Source organism: Podarcis pityusensis, assembly GCF_964106645.2.
Source record: "Podarcis pityusensis genome assembly, chromosome: 3".
Lineage (NCBI taxonomy): Eukaryota > Metazoa > Chordata > Lepidosauria > Squamata > Lacertidae > Podarcis > Podarcis pityusensis.
The window spans coordinates 41618664-41639673 of record NC_138026.1 but is presented as its reverse complement, the minus strand read 5'-3'; positions in this window follow the sequence as shown (position 1 = coordinate 41639673).

Sequence of the window (21010 nt, the reverse complement as noted above, 5' to 3'; positions counted from 1 at the left end):
TTGATTATTCCTTTGCCTAAATTCCATAATGATTGGTCTTGAGCCTTCACAGAATGGTTGGCTGAACTGACATATCATTTGTTTGTCTGTTTTAAAAGAATATTTGCTAGGAAACTGATCTCTCCATATTTGGACTCATCTACTTTTGATAACTGGGAAACAACTGGGTGTAACAACTCAGGACGGCTCCAGATGACCTGCTTATTCAGTTTGCCTACTAATTTGCTTGCACAAAATTTAGGCAACAATCTGGAGGCATGTTCAGATCCTTAGATGCAGGGGTGGCTAACAAAACAATGCAGCCAATGAAATGTGCCATACAAAAGGGAGCCCAATCATCATCTGATACTCTGATGGGGGAACCTATGGCCCTACAGATATTTGACTACAACTCCCATTGTTCCTGCATGTTGACCCTGCTGGGGCGGATGGGAGTTGGAGTCCAAGAACATCTGGATGGCCAAAGGCTCCCCCGCTCCTGCTCTAATGATTTGGAAGTGGCAATATTATATAAGCAGAAAACATCCATGAAGCATCCTGTGTCCTATATATCAAAACATCCCAAAAATGTTCACAGTGAGGATCAAAGATCCCCTGGCCTTTATTATGCAGAATTTCTTCCACTGGAAGCTTAGGTTACACAGTTGTCATGAACTTGGGAGGGGGTTTCACATGTTTTGATGCTTTAGAAGAAGAAAAACCTGCTTGGTCCTAGAGAAACTCATTATTTTTATAAGAACAAAACAGTATTTATATTCATAGCTTGGAATGCCTTTCTTCAAAGCCCAACTCTAGCTATGCATCCAAAATCCATGATGCACTTCTAAGGACGGAGAAGCGAGTCAACGTTTGCCTCTCGGAAGATCATTTGCTTGCTTGGGTGCCCATTAAACCCTGCCAAATATTATTTCCTATTCTCATGTACCGTCTTACAGAATGTAAACAAAAGTGCCATCTGGCTCTTCTTTAATTCTATTAGGCTCCCTTTGATCTTATGTAAACTCTGATCAGGAAACGATCTAAGGCTCCTTTCTCCACTTTAAACATGTGCATAACTTCCATCAATGTCACTGTGCCTGTGGAGAGAGAAATAGAAATTGTGTAATGTATACTGCACTTTGGCATCTTTGTGTTTTGGGGAAGGGAGAGAAAATGTAAATAGTAAAGACGCTTGTGCCCAGTATAGATTCAGTGCCAAAGAAACTCCCTTCAACTTTCTAGGTCTGTTGGGTACTGCAGGTCTGAAATCGTGGTCCTTAAATATTCATCCAACCAGCCAGGCCCTGTGCAACAAACCCGTTTTCAACACACACAAAAAAATCAAACTTTTGCAATAAAGAAAGTGACAGGGAAAATTCACTGAAGAGCTTAGGGTGACAATTGCTTCATGCAGCAGCATACAACCTCATCATGAACAGATCAGAACGCATGGTCATAAGCAGCTGGCATCATATCACTTTCTCGCAGAGGGAGTGGGTGGGAGGGTGGAAAACAGCTGTAGTATGCATGCGCATTCAACTGCCTAACAGCATCCATGTCACCGAGGAGATCACAGGTGCAAAGATAAGAAAAGAAGAGCTGTTCCATTGTCTGGAGAGGTCACTTCCTGGTTCACATGGAGAAGCTGTTTTCAACAGATCCCAGCAATGGAAGCACACAGCAGTCTTGAGGCAGCACTGGGTATTGAATTTTGTGCCCCTAAGAATGTTGTGCCTGGGACAACCCACCCCTGTGCCCTCCCACGCTACATCTCTGCCCTTGGGGCCTCAAATTTCAGCAATGTCCTATGCAGCACCAAAATTTGGCGCACACCCCATTTCTTGCCTTCCATTAAATATCTTAGTTGCAGTGATCAGTTGGGTGGTTCTAAGCAGTATTAAAATAGCTCAAATAAATAAATAGGCAAGAGGCGTTGTTACACTTCAAGGGCCTGTCAAAAGCTCTCAAGCACAGTTGGTGGGAGATGTGGCCTGGGAAAATCCCACAGGTCAGATAGAAAGGACTGGAGGGCTGCACTAGACCCCTGGCTCTCTGACCCCCAGGGTATAGGGTTGCTGCCTTATGTGCACATTGTATGTGTAACACACAGCAGAGTAATTGAAAAGGCTTAATCTGTGTGAGTTTCTAGTGTGGCTCCATTACTTACAAGTGGCAAAGCCATGAGTGACTTAATACAGTTTATCCCACATGAGTGCTAATAAAGAATTTATTCTGCAGCACTCTGTGTGTTCTGTACATTCCTCATGTTTCAGAAACGGTGGGGGGGTACTTATGGAAGGGTGTTCCCCCCGCCCAACAATCCTTCTAGCCATAAAGCCAGGTGCTCTACATACGACGAGTCCAACTGTTTGGAATTCAAAGAGGGGAGAGAAAACTAACTAATAAATCCGAGACACCTTTTAAAATGACTTTAAATTGCAATTTAGTATATAAAAATGTCACAGCTTGATAGGTGATGGTTTGGGGCTTTCCAAGGATGTGGGCATCGGTTCTTCAAGCAGACATGTCATTAGGCACCGTGAGGTATATTTGCAGACGGGCTGTAGGTCCCACACACTTTTTTTCTTTTTCTGTTGGCCTATTAAACTTAAAAACTGCACTGTTGGCACACACTCCTTTTCACAGCTGTAAAACCATTTGCCCATCCAACGGGCAGAGGCAGAGGTGTAAATGCTTTAGCTTCCATGAATCAATTGAGCCTACCCAAAGAAACAAAAAGGAAAAAGGAAAAGATTCATCTGCAAACCGTTTAGATCAACATTTCTTAGAGATGATTCAACAACAAGCATCCTGGCCCATTGGCTATTGCCACGTGCGCTCACGTGCCCCTCTGTACAGAGCTTGTATGCACACAGAGTACCTAAACAAACATGCTTCATCATTCACTTCAATGCAGGAACAGTTCCATACTTCACTAACTCATTGCTTCTAACCCTAACAGCCATGTTGTACCTCCACTGTTGTCAGAAGTTGGGAGGGTGCTGTTGTGCTTCAGAATCCCACTTTGGCATCTGGCTGGCCACTGCATTCGCAGTGGATTTATACAGGACTGTCCTCACACCATTCTGCTGTATTTGTTGTTCTGGAGGGGCACGATAGCACTATAGTGCAACGTAAGTTAAACCACAGAGCCTAGGACTTGCCAATCAGAAGGTTGGCGGTTCGAATCCCCACGACGGGGTGAGCTCCCGTTGCTCGGTCCCTGCTCCTGCCAACCTAGCAGTTCGAAAGCACGTCAAAGTGCAAGTAGATAAATAGGTACCACTCCAGCGGGAAGGTAAACGGTGTTTCCGTGCGCTGCTCTGGTTTGCCAGAAGCGGCTTAGTCATGCTGGCCACATGACCCGGAAGCTGTACGCCAGCTCCCTCAGCCAATAAAGTGAGATGAGCACCGCAACCCCAGAGTCGGCCATGACAGGACCTAATGGTCAGGGGTCCCTTTACCTTTACTTTAAGTGGGACAACCACCTCCCCAAAAAAGTTACAGGATTTCACCAGAAAGCTATGGGCCCTGCACCAACTGGAAATGAAGCCATATGCCCATCCTGAAACATTTGCAGGTGCAAACAGTACTGAAACTGAGATAGTGTGTAACTGTCCTGATACCGTCATGAGCACAAATTGTCAGGCATGCACCATCAAAAGGTCCATCTGCGTGGATCAAATGGTGGGATCTGCTGCACTGTTAAGTCCCACGCTCTGGTCCGCTGGCTCACAAACTCCAGAGGCAAGGTAGATGCATTTCTCTAGAGAAGTCTTTTGGTCTGGATGATTACAAAGTAATTGGATTTTGGCAAGCTTTTAAAAAAAAATCTTTCTTCCAGATGATAAGAAAAATTAGACTCTGTGACCCTAGACCCAGATTAGGAGGCGGGGGCAGTGAGAGAGGGAAAGAAAGAAAATTGCTCTGCATGTTGAAAAAAAAATCTGCTGTCTCTTCTGAGACTGCTAACCAGATGGCGTCCAAGTTCCTCCTTTCTATGCGTATGTATATATCTCATTCTAATATGCAGGCAGGTAGATGGATGGATACTTTTTATATTTTAATGTAAATCTGATTCCAGGCTGTTTCCAGGTTCCTCCCATCATAAACCACAGACTCAGCGAACACTTCACTGGTGGGGAGGGGGTGTCACAGCCACTCTTGCTCCTATGACCTCCAGCGCTTCTTCCGATAAAGAATATTATTGTGAGGAGGTCCACAAGTACAAACCATGAATCATAAATACGTGTGTGTGTTGCGCGAGTTCCATTGATAGGTTGCAACTACAATGATGAACCCATCCCATAATATGTTTATTTTTGGCTGGCATGCCCACTCAACATCCATACACATACACCAGCTCAAATATTGCTGAATATTGTAGGATGTATTTTAGGCACATGTTCGGTTCACAAAAGGCAGCAAAACCATATTAGTATGAACTTAATCTGAAGTTGGTCCCACATTATTATTATTCAGTGCTCAAAGTACTCTACAATCTGCTTCCTTGGGTCTTTCATGCTTACTCCAGCATTCCAGTTTGGAGGAGTCCAATAAGCAAACTTGTTCTACCCCTGAGCTTGATTACTGCGCCACAGATTTGTTCTAAAAGGCAACGAGCTGCTTTAGGTGACACAATAAACCATGGCTTTCATAATTAACCATAGTTTATCATGATGGGAATAAGCTTTGAGCTCACATACTGTCTCCCTTGCCTTACCTCCAATACAGCCATGAAGAACTGATCAAGAACTTTCACTTCCATTTTTCATAAAACACCAGAGTCATGCCTGCAGTGGCCCATGATGGGTTGGCCCTGCCTTTCAGTTTGTCAAGGAAATTGTCAGCATGATGAGCTGAACATTAACCAGCCTACCAGATGAGATCCTTGACACTCCCCCCCCCCATCTTTTAAGGATAGACAATGCTGTCTGCACCCACATTCAGTAGGTAGTTGTGCAAACAGTTTACTGTGTCACATGGAGATTTGTTTATTGGGTGCAGATTTCTTTAAAATGTTATTTTGCTATTAAGAAACTGCCTTTCTTAGATTATTCTATTTGCACATATCTGCTGTCAAATTTGAACTGGAAACAGAATTATTATTATTATTATTATTATTATTATTATTATTATCACCATCATCATATATTTATTTATACCCCACCTTTTGCCCTGCAGGGAATCAAGGTGGTTAGATATCATGCCCAATAATACCAAAGACTAAGTAATAGCTTTTCCCTGGTCATGAAAGCAGTGTATTCTGTGGGAGTGTTTTGTTTCCGTTGTGAAGGACTTTGGTACTTTAAGAGCAGGGCTGGGTATCTGTGGCTCTGCAAAGGTATTGCTGGACAAAAACGCCCAACATCCCTGGCCATAACCCATGCAATATGGGACTGATTGGAGTCATAGGGCTCTCCCAGTGCAGTTCTTATGCATAAGCAGTTCCTGCATTCAACATTTATCATTCTGATTAAGTTAGAAGAGAGGTTGTGGCCACATTTGTGTTTTATAAAAGCCACCAGCTATATCCTCAGCAAGCAAGTGCAAAGTGTATCAGTTAGACACCAGGCCATCCAGTTATGAGCCTAACAGAATGAGTCGGACAGTCTCTACAGCAGCCCCTTAGCTGTGGAATTCCCTCTCTTCACATTGTTGTATCTCTAAAAAATGGTGGCAAGACTGACAATTTGAAAGTTTTCATGCCCTTATTATTATTTAATTAGTTAATTTATACCCTGCCCTTCCTCCCAAAGGAGCTTAGATTTGCTATGTCGTAAACCAAAGATGAGAAGAGGCTCAGTTTACACTGCAATTTACATATCAATTACAATGTATTTTTTTTAAAAAAAATTAAATGACCTAATAACATTAGCTCAAGCTTTCAGAAGGATTCCATAAGCAAATAGTTTTACGATAATTGAAAGAATGTGCCATTGGGATGGGAAGGGATAGGCGTGCTTCTCCAAAATCTCATTAAATAATTTGATCTGAGTTAAATCGCTGGAAAATTGAGCTTTGGCTGAGAAGTGGGCTGCAAATCCAAGAAATAAACACTGAAAGGCAGCAGTCCCTCCTTTCATCACTAGTCAGCTTAGGTCCGTTAGTGCATTATTGATCTAGCCATATGAATACTGGCTAACACGTTGCCCAAAATACGGACACTAAATGGTTAGAATGAAAGCATGGCATTTTTGTCACTAAACTGGTGGGATTTCCTTAACAGTGGCAGTTTTAGGATAGCAACCTCTCTGAATAACTGTATGAGCAAAAAAAATATTACATGGAAGGGAGTTGAATCCTCAAAGTTGTTTGTACAGACTCTGTTAGTAAAGCTTGGTGTTAAAAGTCTTTCTGTTGACAGGGCTGAGAAACACCTTGCAAGTGTTTTCCAGCCCCTTTGAAATTTCAGTGCTACTATCACAGCTTTGTAAATCTTCCTGAATGTTTGAATTTATTCTTACACCTTCTTGCAGCCCCCAAAATTGGCATTAGAAAACCACCTTAGTTGTGTATGTTTTTAAATTAACTGCTCCTATGGATCCCCTACTGTGATGCCACAAAGGCAAAACTTATTTCCCCAGCCCCAATTTTTACATTAAAAGATGGGGGAAATCATTGAGTGCTCCCATAGGTTCTCTGCTGTGGTGTTGTGATGTCAAAAGGTTTATTGTGACCTTCAAAGGACCCCCTCCCATTTGTCCATGTAACAAAATACATATTTTAAAATGTCCCCCCCACCTGCTCATTGTTCGTCACCAACTTTGCTGTGATTCTGTCCTGACAAATGGTCTGTATCCCCAAAGGCGACCAATTTATTTTTATGCATTAACAATAAAACAGACAAAATAAGCAAATGGTGAAAACAAATATGTATAACTAAATCATATGTCTGGAAAGAGTCACTGAAATTTTTAAAAATAGTTTTCAGCAGTATAAGAAGAGTCACATTTTTAGTATTCACAAACACTGACCCTCACTGTATTCTGGATGTGGATTGATTTTCTAGCTGGATAGCTATGGATTTATTCCTATATATCTGTGTCTCGAACGCATATACCTCACTGCTATGGATGAACTAAGGGAAATAGCTATTGTTTGATCAGGGGAAGCTTTCCAGGCGCCCTGCCCCTCCCAGCCCAGCGCAGGATGAGAATCGGAGATCCCCAGGCGGCTATTCAGATAAAGGCGTCAGAAGAATGCTGAAAGGCTCCCCCAGACAGGCGCGCCGCGTCTTTCTTCCTATGCTCAGAGTGTGGCGAGCGAAGTGAAAGAGACAAGAAGACCTTCACCAAATTCACCGCGAAAAGAAGGCGCACGGAGGGAGCGAGCGGGAGAGGGGTGGGAGATGCGATTCCCCGTTGGAGATGTGATCGGTGGGGTCACTGAGAAGGGTGATTCATTCCCCACTTCCCCGCCCCCGCGGAGTGCTCTGAATCCCGGCTGCCGTCGAAGAAACGTGCCGTTTGTTCCTTGCACCTCGAAAAAGGCTAACTCCGCGGAGTCCTTTCTTTCGAGGACAGGTCCCGAGGCACTGCGTCCTCTTACCCTCAAGGCAGGCCCTGCCCAGCCCAGTTCCGAGGGCAGCAGCATCCCGCTGATAGGGTCCACACGTAGGATCCGAAGTCACTTCCTTTCCAGTTTGTCCCTGGCTGTGGGCGTCAGACGTGCTCTCGCTCGCTCGCTTTCACGCGCGCCTAGGGCGTCGGTAGGGCTACTCTGGGCTTAACTGTTTGCAGGATCGCCGCAATCTGCCGCCGCAGTTCCTCCGATCCCGGCGAAAGTCTCCCTCCCTAGTACCGGTTTCTCTGCTTGGGCAGAGCAGGCGAGCTCTGTAGGCGAGCGGCGCTCCGAGGGAAGGGGGGGCGGTTTCTGCGCCCTCCAGCATAAGTGAGGCGCTTTGGGGTCCCGCTGGCTTCTACTCCTGCTTACCTTTTCCATTGACTTGGTCTGGATCGGGTGGCCTGTGTTTAAATCTATAGGGAAGGGCTCTCCGTAAGAGATAAATAAGAATTACTTATTGTTCCACTGCGAGGAAGCGAGAGACTGATCTCCTTCTTACTTCTCAGCCCACAATGCGATTCAGCCGGAATAAGCCTCACTAAATACGACGTGAGCTGCTGCCGAGTAAACGCAATTTATTTCGCGGCTTGGTGGGATAGGCAGCGCGATCCTGCGCCTATTTCCTAAGTAATAAGTCCCAGTGACTTCATGAGACTGGATCCCAAGCAAGCCTCTTCATTTCCAGCGCAAAGTGCACTTAAAATGCGTGCCAAATGGTCCGGGTGTGGCTAGCCCGCGGCTCCGTCTCTAAGGCTCATCCCTAACTTAGGCTACTTCGGGCCTAATTTGCTATTTGTACTGATATCCCACCCGTCGGAAAGAAAAGAAATATTAGCTGATCTCAACAGCTCTGGGCAAGCAGGTTTCCTAATCTTTGCGCCCGCGTCTTTGTAAAAATTGTCCTCAGTTTTCAAACCGCGAGGCCTGAATCCTTACCCGGGCGACCCTGACCGCCTTTGGAGAGCCTCGCTGGTTTAAATGGAAGAACGAAGCAGCTGCAAATACGTTGTCCGGCGACCCAACCCCATTAAACTCAGTGGGACTGAATTGTGGATAAACGTGGGCGGCAGGGATAGCCAATGTGGCGCCCGCGAGATGCTTGCTGGACTCCCAATTCCCATCAGCCCTGATCCAGTATGGCCAAGGTGATGAAAATTGTAGTCTAGCAATATCTGAAGGGGGCCGCGTTGGCGACCTCGGATGCACAGGATCGCGCTGCCCGCCTCCCCCAGGGAAGTGTGCTTAACCGAACAGCGCAAGTATTTCCTCAGAAAACAGTCCCGTTGATTTCAGGGAGGCGCGAGCCGTATAGGATCGCAGACAAGTGCATAGGATCACAGCCGAAATGTACTGAACATCATGAGTTGGATCCTACTCCAAGATGACCTTGGAGAAGACGAAATAAAAAAAATCCTTCCAGTAGCACCTTTAAGACCAACTAAGTTAGTTCTTGGTATGAGCTTTCGTGTGCGAGTCCCGGAGAACCAGGCCACCTCCGCGGAGGAGAAGCGCGCGGGGCGCTGGGGAGGCGGAGGCCGGGAGAGGTTTGTTTCTTCTGGGCCAGTTGCTGGCCCAGAAGAAACAAACTGTGTATCTGAAGATACTGTGTATCTGAAGAAGTGTGCTTGCACACGAAAGCTCATACCAAGAACTAACTTAGTTGGTCTTAAAGGTGCTACTGGAAGGATTTTTTTTATTTTGACTATGGCAGACCAACACGGCTACCTATCTGTAATTGGAGAAGACGGAAAGTCTTCCCTAGAGGGCTCGTTGCATTTGAGCCTCCTCAGCCAATAGATGGTGCGTCGTGACCATACCCCAAAGCCCAGATCACAAAATTCCCTCCAAAAAAAGTTTCCTTTTCAATCCGTTCACGCCTGCGCCTGTTCCCCCTCCTGTGCCCCCGACCTCGCCACGTTCCCCACCTCGCTCTCGCCTCTGCGCGTCCTTCCCAGCAATTCCAGGTCTCTTATCTTCCAAGGAAGGTATATTGCAAAAATTAACATTACAGATGTCCTACACACTGCGAAGCCCATAAAAACGCGTTTACAACGGTGACTTAAAAAAAAAAAACACCTCGAAATTTATAACTTTCATATGGACCTTTCTGGTGCAATATGCAACCTCCATATGTTTCCTACTTTCATAATTCAATTCTTCTTTTCTTTCTTTTTTTCTCGGCCGTTCTTTTTCTCCCTTTGTGGGTTTCTCTCTCTCTCTCTCTCTCTCTCTCTCTCTCCCCCCCCCCCGACAGCTGGAGCAGGTAGTGCTTCTCCAAGTCGATCTCGTGTAACCTGAGAACCCGCCTTGCGCGCCGAGCGAGGCGCGCTCGCAGCAGCAACTGGCCCAGAAGAAACAAACCTCTCCCGGCCTCCGCCTCCCCAGCGCCCCGCGCGCTTCTCCTCCGCGGAGGTGGCCTGGTTCTCCGGGACTCGCGCAAGGCAGCGCCGCGCACATCCAGGGATATGGCCATTGACTGAGAGTGCCTTCACAGAGAACTAGGGGTGTTTTTACCCAAATCGTGCTTTTCTGTTATTTTCATTTAAGGACAAACACACTTTGGCGGACGGGCCCTGCCTGTTACCTTTAGAGTTTGCCACTGAAGAAAGGAACGAGGACAGAAGTGGTACTGCGCGCTACCGAGTTTGTACATAGCCAGAGTTGCAGTAAAGTGAAGTTTAGACTCCGGATTGGTCTTTCTAAAGGACACCACCACTTTCTTGTTGCATACGTGTGCCACTTTTGCTCAAGGTGACGTATATGGTTCCCCTCTGCCCGTGTTATCCTCACAACAGGGGTTCTAACTTGAATAAAATATTTGGGGAGGCAGGTGAGCCCCGCCCTGCATAATAGATCACATGACGCGGTGCACGCAGACCATTTGAATGGCAATGGCCATCAACTTTGGCTAGGGTGCAGCCCCCTCAAATATTTTATTGGGGGAGGGCGTAGACTCCCTCGGCCTCTAGGAGTTGGGTCCTATGCCTCCCGACAACCCTGCGAGGTAGGCTAAGAGGCAGGGACTGTCCCAAGGTTACCCAGTGAGCCGCATAGCTGAGGGGGGATTCGAACCCTCAAGTTCTAGTCCAACATCCAAACCAAACTGGTGGCATAAGGCCATCACTTCGGCATGCGGTCGACCAGCCCACAGCTCCTTCTGGGTGAAGGCTGGTCTTCCTGTCCCAGAGTCCTGCCTTGATAGGCACCCCAAAGCTAGATACGTCGGCTGAAATCATTGCATTTAGAGGAACCGGCTTCCGTAATAATAATAATACCCGGATCCTAAAAATGGCACGAATCAGAGTGGAAATACCACCACCGCCCGAATAAGAATTAGAGTACCTTTACCATGAGGGAGAATAAGAGTTATTATGGCCATACAGTAGTGAGTGGTTAGATAATAATACTTTTCTTATCTAACTTTCTAAGCTATGGTTTTCCCAGCAGTGATGTATGGAAGTGAGAACTGGACCATAAAGAAGGCTGATCGCCGAAGAATTGATGCTTTTGAATTATGGTGCTGGAGGAGACTCTTGAGAGTCCCATGGACTGCAAGAAGATCAAACCTATCCATTCTGAAGGAAATCAGCCCTGAGTGCTCACTGGAAGGACAGATCCTGAAGCTGAGGCACCAATACTTTGGCCACCTCATGAGAAGAGAAGACTCCTTGGAAAGGACACTGATGTTGGGAAAGATGGAGGGCACAAGGAGAAGGGGACGACAGAGGACGAGATGGTTGGACAGTGTTCTCGAAGATACAAACATGAGTTTGACCAAACTGCGGGAGGCAGTGGAAGACAGGAGTGCCTGGCGTGCTCTGTGTGTAAACGGAAGGAAGGAAGGACGCCCAGCTGTGCTCAGTGGTTTTCACCTGTTTGCGGATGGGTTTAGGATCGCAGTCTTTAGAAGATGCCAGTCACGAGGCGCTGGGATGTGACATCAGAAGCAGCAAGAAGCCCCGTTAAGAGGTGGTGAAGAAGGAGAAGGAGAAGGAGAAGGAGAAGGAGAAGGAGCAGCCTTTATTAGGACCAACCAAAATTGTCCCGAAAACGTGGCAAGCTTTCGAGTTCTCCAAAGCTCTTCAGATGCTCCACCAAGCAGCGAGCGAGCTTGGGTGTGGTAGCTGGGAGGTCAGCTCCAAGGTGTGCACTGCAGCCCACTAACTCGGCTTCCTCCACTTTAGGCGTCCTTGGTTCCAGGAGTGCCAACTTGAATAAAATATGGGGGGGGGGGGGAGGAAGCAGGTAAGCCCCGACCAGCATAATTGATCCCAAGACCCATGCACACCGTTTGAATGGCAATGCCCAGCAACGGAGGGGACGAAGGGACCTCGGCCCTAGGAGTTGGCTCCTATGCTTGATTCTAATGTCCAGAAGTAGTATTTAGGGCGGGTGCCGGTGGCTCTCCTTCGAAGCAAGCTCTTCTGGATCAACAGAGGTTTCGTTTAAGGAGGCGCATTTGATGTCAGGAGTGTTGAGCAGGAAGATAACCTGAATCCAAAACCTAGCGGAGGGCCCGGTTTACACAGGAACGCAAGATGGGTTTCACACAGGCTCTAAATGGAACTCTGTAGGGAAGAGGGTTGTTGCTGAGCACTCCCTAATCCAGATCTTAAAAGAGCGCGGGGGGGGGGTGCTCTTTGCTGAACCAGCGCCATTCACACAACCGGTGGTTCTCAGTCCTGGCTACTAAGGAGCTTGAAAGCGGTTTAAATTTGTCGTCTGAGGTCAGACCAAACTGAGACAACTTGTCCACCGCTTCCTTCGACTGGATTGCGGGTAGCGTCTCTTAAGAGTTTGGGGTTTGTCTGGTTGGTTCTTCTCCAGGGAAAATTTATCTCCAGGGAAAACCACACCTCCGGACCCTCATGACAGGACTTGGGGGCAGAGGGCCAGTGCCAGGGCCCCTCTCAGCGAAAGAGCAGCACTTGCGTTTTGAAGGCAGAGAAACGAATAACATGAGATGCATTGCCAACTAAAGAGCGGAGGGCGTAAGACCACGAACTCCAAATTTGCAAATGTCAGCGATTTCACCCTCTGTTAGAAATAAGAGATCTTATTTTGCCTTGATAGCGATGGTGAGTTTCCACCGCCAGAAGCTCTATTAATTCCATTCCTCCAGAGTTTTTATCAGGCAGGAAATGCAGGCGAGAATAAAGAGTATATTTCCATCCTACAACCTTATCCTGGTCGCTTTGATCCTTTCCCACGGAAGGACTCCCGCGGCGCGGACGGGTCTACTTTTTGAGCTCAGAGTGTTAGGGAGGCGGCAGCCGGCCGACCTTACAGGGGTGTAGCCTTGGAAGTCAGTCCCGGAAATGGCGAGGCGTGTCCCCCCCCCCCCCCAACAAGTGAGAAAACCTGCGCGGCAGAAGATAGCCCAAGCGGCCAAGCCCCATTGAAGCCAGCAGGGCTTAAACATTCCCAGTGAAGAAGCAGGCAGGGGGCTGGCTCAACCAATTGCAGCAACAAGGCACGATATTTCATATTTATTATTATTATTATTAATCTTGTTGTTGTTACACCGCTCAACGTCACAGTAGGCTCCTAGCAGATTTACAAAATCGATCAAATCTCCTCCAAACTAAAGCGAGCTTCCTGTCACCCGGGCCCCACGTCCATTCTCAACAATGCCCAGGCAGAAAGATCTTGCATACTGTATTTGCCTTTTGCACGGTGGGCCTCCGCTCGGTAGAGCAGGATGAATCCCACTAGCTTGGGGAAGGGGGTTGTTTCTAAGCAAGGGTAGGAGGAATTAGGAGCCCGGGCTGATTTTGAAAGGCAAGGTTCAATCCTGGAAGATATGAAATAATAAATGAGTGGTCTCTGAGCATGTGCAAAGAACCGTTCCCTCAGCAGGCACTCCGTAATGAGTCCGCCCCTCCTCGCCCACTCCCCTGCAGCTGAAATGGGAGAAGGGCGGCACGGCTTGCAGTTCATTCTTGGGGACATTCCTCGCCTCTCCTTCCTTCCTTCCTTCCTTCCTTCCTTCCTTCCTTCCTTCCTTCTCTTCCTTCCATCATTAACGGTGAATCACCGTTTCACCTCGTTCATTTCAAATGGAATCTGAAGTCCGTGTGGCTCCAAAGCCCTTGCAGGGTTTGTGCCTCGTTTAGCTGCCACATTGGAGGGGGGGGACACCTGTGCCCCTTCCCTCCGGGGTCTTTGCCCCAAGCCGCAGCCAGATCCATGTTTGGGAGGAAGACGAGGGCGCGCTTCTCTCGCCCCTCCCTTCTTCCTGCCTCACGTCTGTTGGGACCTACACTGCACCCCGACTCCACAAAGAAGTTAAGGGTCTCTGTTGTTTAAAAAACAAAACAATAGGAAGATCCAGTAGCCCAGTTTGGGCACCAAATCCACCCGAAAAGCCTTCCCACCCATTTGCTGCTACAGTGTTTGCCATGACTTCGACGGGACGGGGCTGTGCTTTTGAGGACCGTGATGTCCTTCGCGGCTGCAGCGCCCGGTTGGACGGAGCCGCGGCCTTAAAACTCACCGGCGTCCCTCGCATAGCTGTCAACGTTTCCCTTTTTTTAAGGGAAATCCCCATATTCCGAATAGGATTCCTCGCAAGAAAAGGGAACGTTGACAGCTATGGTCCCTCGGAGCTCAGCGAGACGCAAACACCTAGGTGAGAGAACCTGCTCATACAGTTTCCATCATCGGTGCCTATCGGCCATGCCCGCGGGGGCTGACCGGAGCTGGAGTGTCACAGCAGGGCTGGGAAGATCCCGGCACAAATCCATCCCCGCTCAGCCGCGAGGCTCGTCTTGGCTTGGCTTGGGGTCAACCATTGCCCGTTTCTCAGTCTAATCTACACCGCACGGTTGTTGCGATGATAAACTGCGGGGGGACAGGGAGGGAAAGAGAATTTCGCGTCTTGCTTTAAGCTCTGTGGAGGGATTGAAAAATGTGATCAGATAAACATAATAATGAATCCATCGCAACCCGGTTTAATTGGCTTTGAGGGGTGCGAGTCAGGGTGATCCCCTTGCCCTGGGAAGGGATCCTTTGGCCAAACGTGAGCGCCTCTTTTGCCTCCGGCTCTGCTTTAAAGCACCAGGACGCTAAGAAGCAAAACTCGCCGCCCCCCCCCCCTTGCTGGTTGGGTGAAAGGAAGGATCTTCGGATCTTTGCGCGCGTTTCAAAGACCTCCGGGGGTCTGCCAAGAGCGTCGCTCTCTGGCCCACCCGGTCAGAGAACGGCTGAACCAAAACAACCGCCTGGATCAGAAGGCAGGGCTCCTGCCAAGAGTTACTCATTAGCGTCGGCTGGTCAGGGGCTTCGGAAGTCCCTGCGGAAATCTGCGGGACGCACCTCCACTGGAGCGCAACCTGGAGGAAGCGGGGCGACTCCTCTCCGAGTCCTGTTGCTAAGCACACACCGACCCCACCACCCGCAGAGTGCACGCATAAGATGCGTTTTGGGCTTAGGCCCAGCGTCCTCAGGATGGGGGATTAGGGGCTGCCTAGGACCGAGGGCCGGGCGGAAAATCGCGCTGCTAAACCTCGCAGGCCTTTCCGTGGGGCTTGCGCAGGAAGGCTGACCCCGCGTGCTTTGTGCAGCAGCACTCCTAGGATCGTTTGGGAGTGAGGGTAAGGACGCCTAGGATTTCATTCATTCCACGTCTTGCAGGGCAGTGGGCCTCACTTCCAGGTGAGGATGGACCCTTGGAACCCCCCCCCCCACACACACCCCTAGTACACCCTTAGCAAAGGGATGCTTACAAGCACTAGATTGTCGTCTGCTTATTGGACGGAGCAGACGATCTAAAGTGATCCAGGATGATGATCCTGAACATGGACGTATCCAAGGGAGGGAGGGGGGGGCAGCTTCCCCTCCCCCCATCAATAAAAAAAATACACAGCAAACTGAGGTTCTGAATAAATGTACTGGAGGAACCAGATGTTGATTCCTCTTGAACCCGCGTCTCTTATGGAGGAAACAAATCAGGGGTGATACTCTTATTCCATTTACACGGGCGTTGTAGAAACTTCTCCGGGACCCTTTTGTTATTCCCTAAACAAAAGGGAACTTTTAAACAATCTTTCGGCGGGCTTAGTATGAGTCCTATATCTGATGCAGCCCATGTATATAGTACTGTACTAGGAGATAAGCCGCTCGCACCACGAGTCCTGTCAAAGCCTCGGTGCTGACGCTGCTTGTACTGCCTGCGATGAAGGCAGCCGAAAGTTGGTTGCTGTTGCGGTTCCCATGAATTCATCCTCGTACAGTTCTCAGATGAGACTGGAGGGGAGAAGACAGAGTTCGAGTTCACCTTTTCCTCCCTGCTCCCACCCAGTCATGGAAGTAAATTATATTTTATTCCAACAGATTTGTTTATTTTAAAAAACCAAAAACCTCAAGTTCCAATGAACTCAAAGCGGTTTCAAAATATGCTCTCAGATCGGGTGTCATTGACTCAACTGCAGGCGGGTGACAGCGATTTGCAGATTGCGGCCTAACCCGCGGATGGGAAGTGTGCAACGGGACTTACTCGCGTGCAAAGCGGGTCCCGCTCAAACGAGTGGGAATTAAGTTCGAGGGGGCGTCCTGCAGATGCACTCCCGTCCCTTGCCGGAGATGAAAAGCACTCGAGCGCATGTTAGATTTCACGCAGACCGCGAATCTGAAGGAGAGAGAGAGAGAAAGAGTCCTCAGAGGACAAATAGTCCACCAAGAGAAACCGACCCCTCCCCTTTTTAATTTTGATTTCCAATATGTTTCTTCCAGCCTCACGATCTTTGAAGTACCTTTAAAAAAAAATGTTAACGTTCTACCATTGCTTTGTTGGCTGATAGTGAACGTGCAACAGGCGAAAGGAGGGAGGGAGGGAGTGGAGAAGGAGAGAGAGAGAGAGAGAGAGAGAGAGAGAGAGAGAGAGAGAGAGAAGCGCTACAGAAGCAAAGGGGAAGGAGGAGGCTTAAGATTCCTCCTTGTTCCAGAGTCTGATTTGGCCCGCGAAGGCGAAAAGGAGAAAGTGTCCTGTTTTCAGAACTAGCGACGCCACGTCTCCTGTCCTCGGTTTTGCAGCAGTCTGCGCGCTGCAATGCTTCCTAGGCATGGTCTGCTCGGTCGTAAGCGCCACGGACTTCCATTGGACACACTTCCTGGACACTTGCATACAGGATTGCAACCCAGATTTAGTTCCCCATGACAATAATTCCAGAGCAAGCTATAAAATAATAGCGCAACTCATTCTCTCCCACTTTTTTTTTTTTTTTAGCTCAACACAAAATAGACAGTGCCCCTGGAAATAATTTGATTGATCTTCCATAATCAGCAGACGCTTTACCTGGGAAACACAGCAGGCAAACAAGGGGTTTGTTTTGGAACTCAGATTCCTCCCCCCCCCCCCAGCCATTTTAAAAAATCTACGCGTGTATAAGATGTATAAATAACAGAGGTAATGTCTGTCGATGGATTTCAACAACATTTACTTCCCAGCCAGTATATTTAGGATGTCAGAAAAAGGCACGTGAACGGGAAATAACATAACATCAATTTTTTTGCGGAGGGGGAGATTTATTTCTTTTTACTAACAGGTTGGCTTCGGCTACAGTCTTGTGCCCCCTTACTTGGGACGTGACCCGAGCTGAATAAAGTGGGACTGGTAAAAACCGTAGGATCGCGAGCTACACGCGTTTAATAGGAGGATCGTAGCATCCTCCTATTAATAGGAGGATCGTAGGATTAATAGGAGGATCGTAGGATCGCGAGCTATACGCGTTTAATTCTAAGCTAAACGCGTTTAATAGGAGATTTCTCGTAAAGGATCAATAGTATTAGTGATGGAATCCTGTTGATAAAGGTGACTACCCTTCTTATCGAACTCATTGCAGATTTCATCTCAGTTATTAAGACACTCACAATAGGGGAACAGATGCAGCGTTCACAACATCTCATATCGGCGTCGCGGTGCAGTTTAAACCGACGCGCGTCTCTGCAGGTTCGATTTGCAGCAGCAGCTTAAGAGACCAGCGGTTGGGTCCTTAAAGATATATCTCGTCCCCATCCTCTATAGCAGCAGCCTTTGCAAGACCCCCTTAAAACGATTTTTTGGAAACATTATTTTTTGGCAGATCGGCTGCCTGAAACCATGAAGAGGAGAGTCCGGAGGAATGAATGACAAGCTTGCGGGTACTTGCACAAATTGCTTGGTTCCTGCGCACTCTCCCAGTTTTTTTTCTCAAAGGGATGCGGAGGCAGAATTCACCCTCCGCTGCACTTGTAGAAAGCCCGGCGAATCCAAGCATCTATTATCTATTATTATAAAGACAAGCAGGACACTGACAGACAGCTGCGGAGCACCGGGTGGAAAATCTGGGCTCCGGGAGGGAGCAAGTGACTGAAAGATCCCAGCATTTTATTTTGGCGAAACGGGACTCTCCTTAGTGGCGGCGAGAGATGCGCCAAGCTGCATTTCGTACTACCGCGCAGCCGGATCCTGTGCGTGTGGATTTGGAAGCAAGCCTTTCTGTGTCGGAGGAAGCTAACTCCCAAATAAGTGTGTGTGGGACTGCCTGCCCCCCTCCCCCCCCCGCGCGCCACCTTTTCTGGCCAGGACCACAGTGGTGAGATGCGATGGTCTATTCTAAAGCCTTTTCCCCTTCTTTTTTGCTCAGCGCAGTTTCCTTTGAGATTCTCTACGTTCTGTCACACTAGAACACGCCGCATTACACGCCGGGACACACTGACCTGCCTCGCTGAGTACAAGGTGCAGGGGGTCCTGCTATTTTGGGGGGGAGGGTGGGGTGGGAGGACGGTACCCCGAAGCCTCATATCTCGGAACAAGGCGCCTCTTCAGCCCTGGAGGGCAAAGTCGGTGAAGAAGCCAGTTCAGCCTTAATTGTTGAACGGAAATTCGCTTTAATCGTGCCCTGTCAAATGCTTTGCCCACCTAGTAACTCTCTCTATATATAAATACAATGGTACCTCGGGTTACTTACGCTTTAGGTTACATACACTTCAGGTTACAGACTCCGCTAACCCAGAAATAGTACCTCGGGTTAAGAACTTTGCTTCAGGATGAGAACAGAAATTGTGCTCCGGCGGCGCGGCAGCAGCAGGAGGCCCCATTAGCTAAAGTGGTGCTTCAGGTTAAGAACAGTTTCAGGTTAAGAACGGACCTCCGGAACGCATTAAGTACTTAACCCGAGGTACCACTGTAACTATATATATATATATAAACACGGGAATACATTTGTTTCAAAGTTATTTATCTCCCACTTCGCTTTCTTCTCCTCTTCCCTTTCCTGTTAAAGGGGTCTTGGTAAGTCAAACAACGAGAGAGAGAGAGAGAGAGAGAGAGAGAGAGAGGTTAAACGGGTGGAGAATTTCTTAGATGCCCTTTAACACCAGCAAGAGAGACCCAGGAAAGAAGGAAGGAAGGAAGGAAGGAAGGAAGGAAGGAAGGAAGGAAGGAAGGCTCAGAAGATGTAATCTGTAGCCTATTTCTATTCTGTCTCTCTCTTCCTGCATAAAGCGAAGCGTTTCCTTGGCACTCGCCTGTCTGCTTAAGAGTCACTTTGACTTGCTCCCAAGGAAGCGTGCACAGAATTGCAGCCTCTACAGATAAACTCTGTTGCTGATCCCCGCTCCACCCCCTCCAGAGCGGCCCTTTATTTCTCCAAGAAAATACTAATAATGATCAACCCCCCGATTTACCCCTCTGAACACAAGACAAGACCGAGGAGGAAAAGTATTTCCCCCAGGAGACCCGTTGCTGCTTTAGGTTCCAGTGGAAAGGGCAGACCGCCACTGGCAACTGCTTGCCTGGGTGACCCCAGTCGAAAAGAGCCGCCCCACCGAGACCCACCAGCGACCTCTTTTCTCTAAGACTCTCACAGGAGCTTTAAAGCTTAGCGCTCCTTGGGCGTCAGGGCCAAACGGGCTTAAATCTATGGGGCAGGGCTTGGAGCGTAGCTTTGTTGCTTGGCTAGCAGTATTAACAGCCCGATCCATAGCATAACTTGGAGGAAGCTCCACGTTAAAAATCAGGGGCGCTGACTTTTAACCAGGTTTGCTCAGGAGAGTAGTGATTATATATGCATGTGTGTATGTGTATAGATGGGGAGCGAATGATCACCGAAGCTTTTGAACTTCCAGAGTCCCCTTCTTGTAAATGCTGACCTCTCCAACTGCCCCTGCCGCCAATGAAGCGACAGATGGATTTACATTTTTTGTGACACGTTAAATTCCATCCTCCAAACGTTCCCATTCGCTCTGTTCCTCAGGCTCCAGAGATGATCGTTTTAAGAGGAGTAAGAGCAACAATAAGAACAATATTATAAACGAACAGGAGGGAAACACACTCGAGCGCATTCAACTTCAGACTCTCAAAAATGTGCTCGGGGAAAAGATTGCTCACCCAAAGAGAGTAAAATAAATAACTACAGTACATCGACACACTGTGTAAGAAAACTGCTCCTCCGCTGTGGCTTAAAAGTGGGACAAAAACTGAAACATGAATCCCTCCTAGATCAAACTATGCAGTTCATAATTCATTGTAGAATAAATTGAGTTAAAAACAACAACTCCAAAACCGACCTAGATTATTTCCACGGTGGGTTCCAACTGAGTGTGTTTAGGCTGTGAGATTACCTGCTCCAGAGTAATCCCATTAACAACCCTGGGGCTCCTTCGGAATAATCACAGTATGCGAATGGCAAGTCACTGTGTCTGAATACCTCTAGTTCCAGGCGACCAGTTTTATAACCTGCTTAGTTAAAGAACAAAGATGTCCGCCCAACTGCAAAGGTAGCCTTATCTGTAAAAGGGAGAGGTGATATTTGCTCCTGTCTCGGTCTCCTTTGGGGGGAAAGGAGGGAGAGAAATCGAATAAAGGAATCACAATAGTAAATAACAACGTAAGGCCAAGCAGGCAGCGGGGCGGGGGAGCAATAAATAAATATTTAATAAATACAGTTTGAATCTGAAAATGATTACTGGTGAAATAAATCAGGTAACGATGCCCCAAGCTCTGTCAGGGACAGCTCTCTCTCTCTGGTGTGATGATTGTACCTGGAAAAAGGCTCAGCTGAAATCAGCAGCATTTTCTTAGAAGAAAATATAGGGGTGTAGAACTACCCGCCATCAAAGGCACACACGTACACAGAGCAGAGGAGAGGAGAGAGAGATGGTTTTGAAGCCTGCTCGCAGTGTTGGGATGAAGCCCGCTTGCTGCTTATATTTTAAGAATTTTAGTGAAAAAATTAAATTGGTACTACAAACTCCCTGAGCAGGAAAAGAACACACACACACAAATACACATTCTAGGGCTGTTCATCCGACTGGCTTTCTCCAGATGCAATAAACAAATAACTTTTTAAATGACAATATAACAAAAAACTTATTTTATCTTCGCTTCTCAGAATGTTCGCAAAGATAGCGTACATAATTTTGAATAAACATACCGAGGTCCACAGTTCAATCTGGAAAGTGTATACAGTGTGGTTAATTTGTA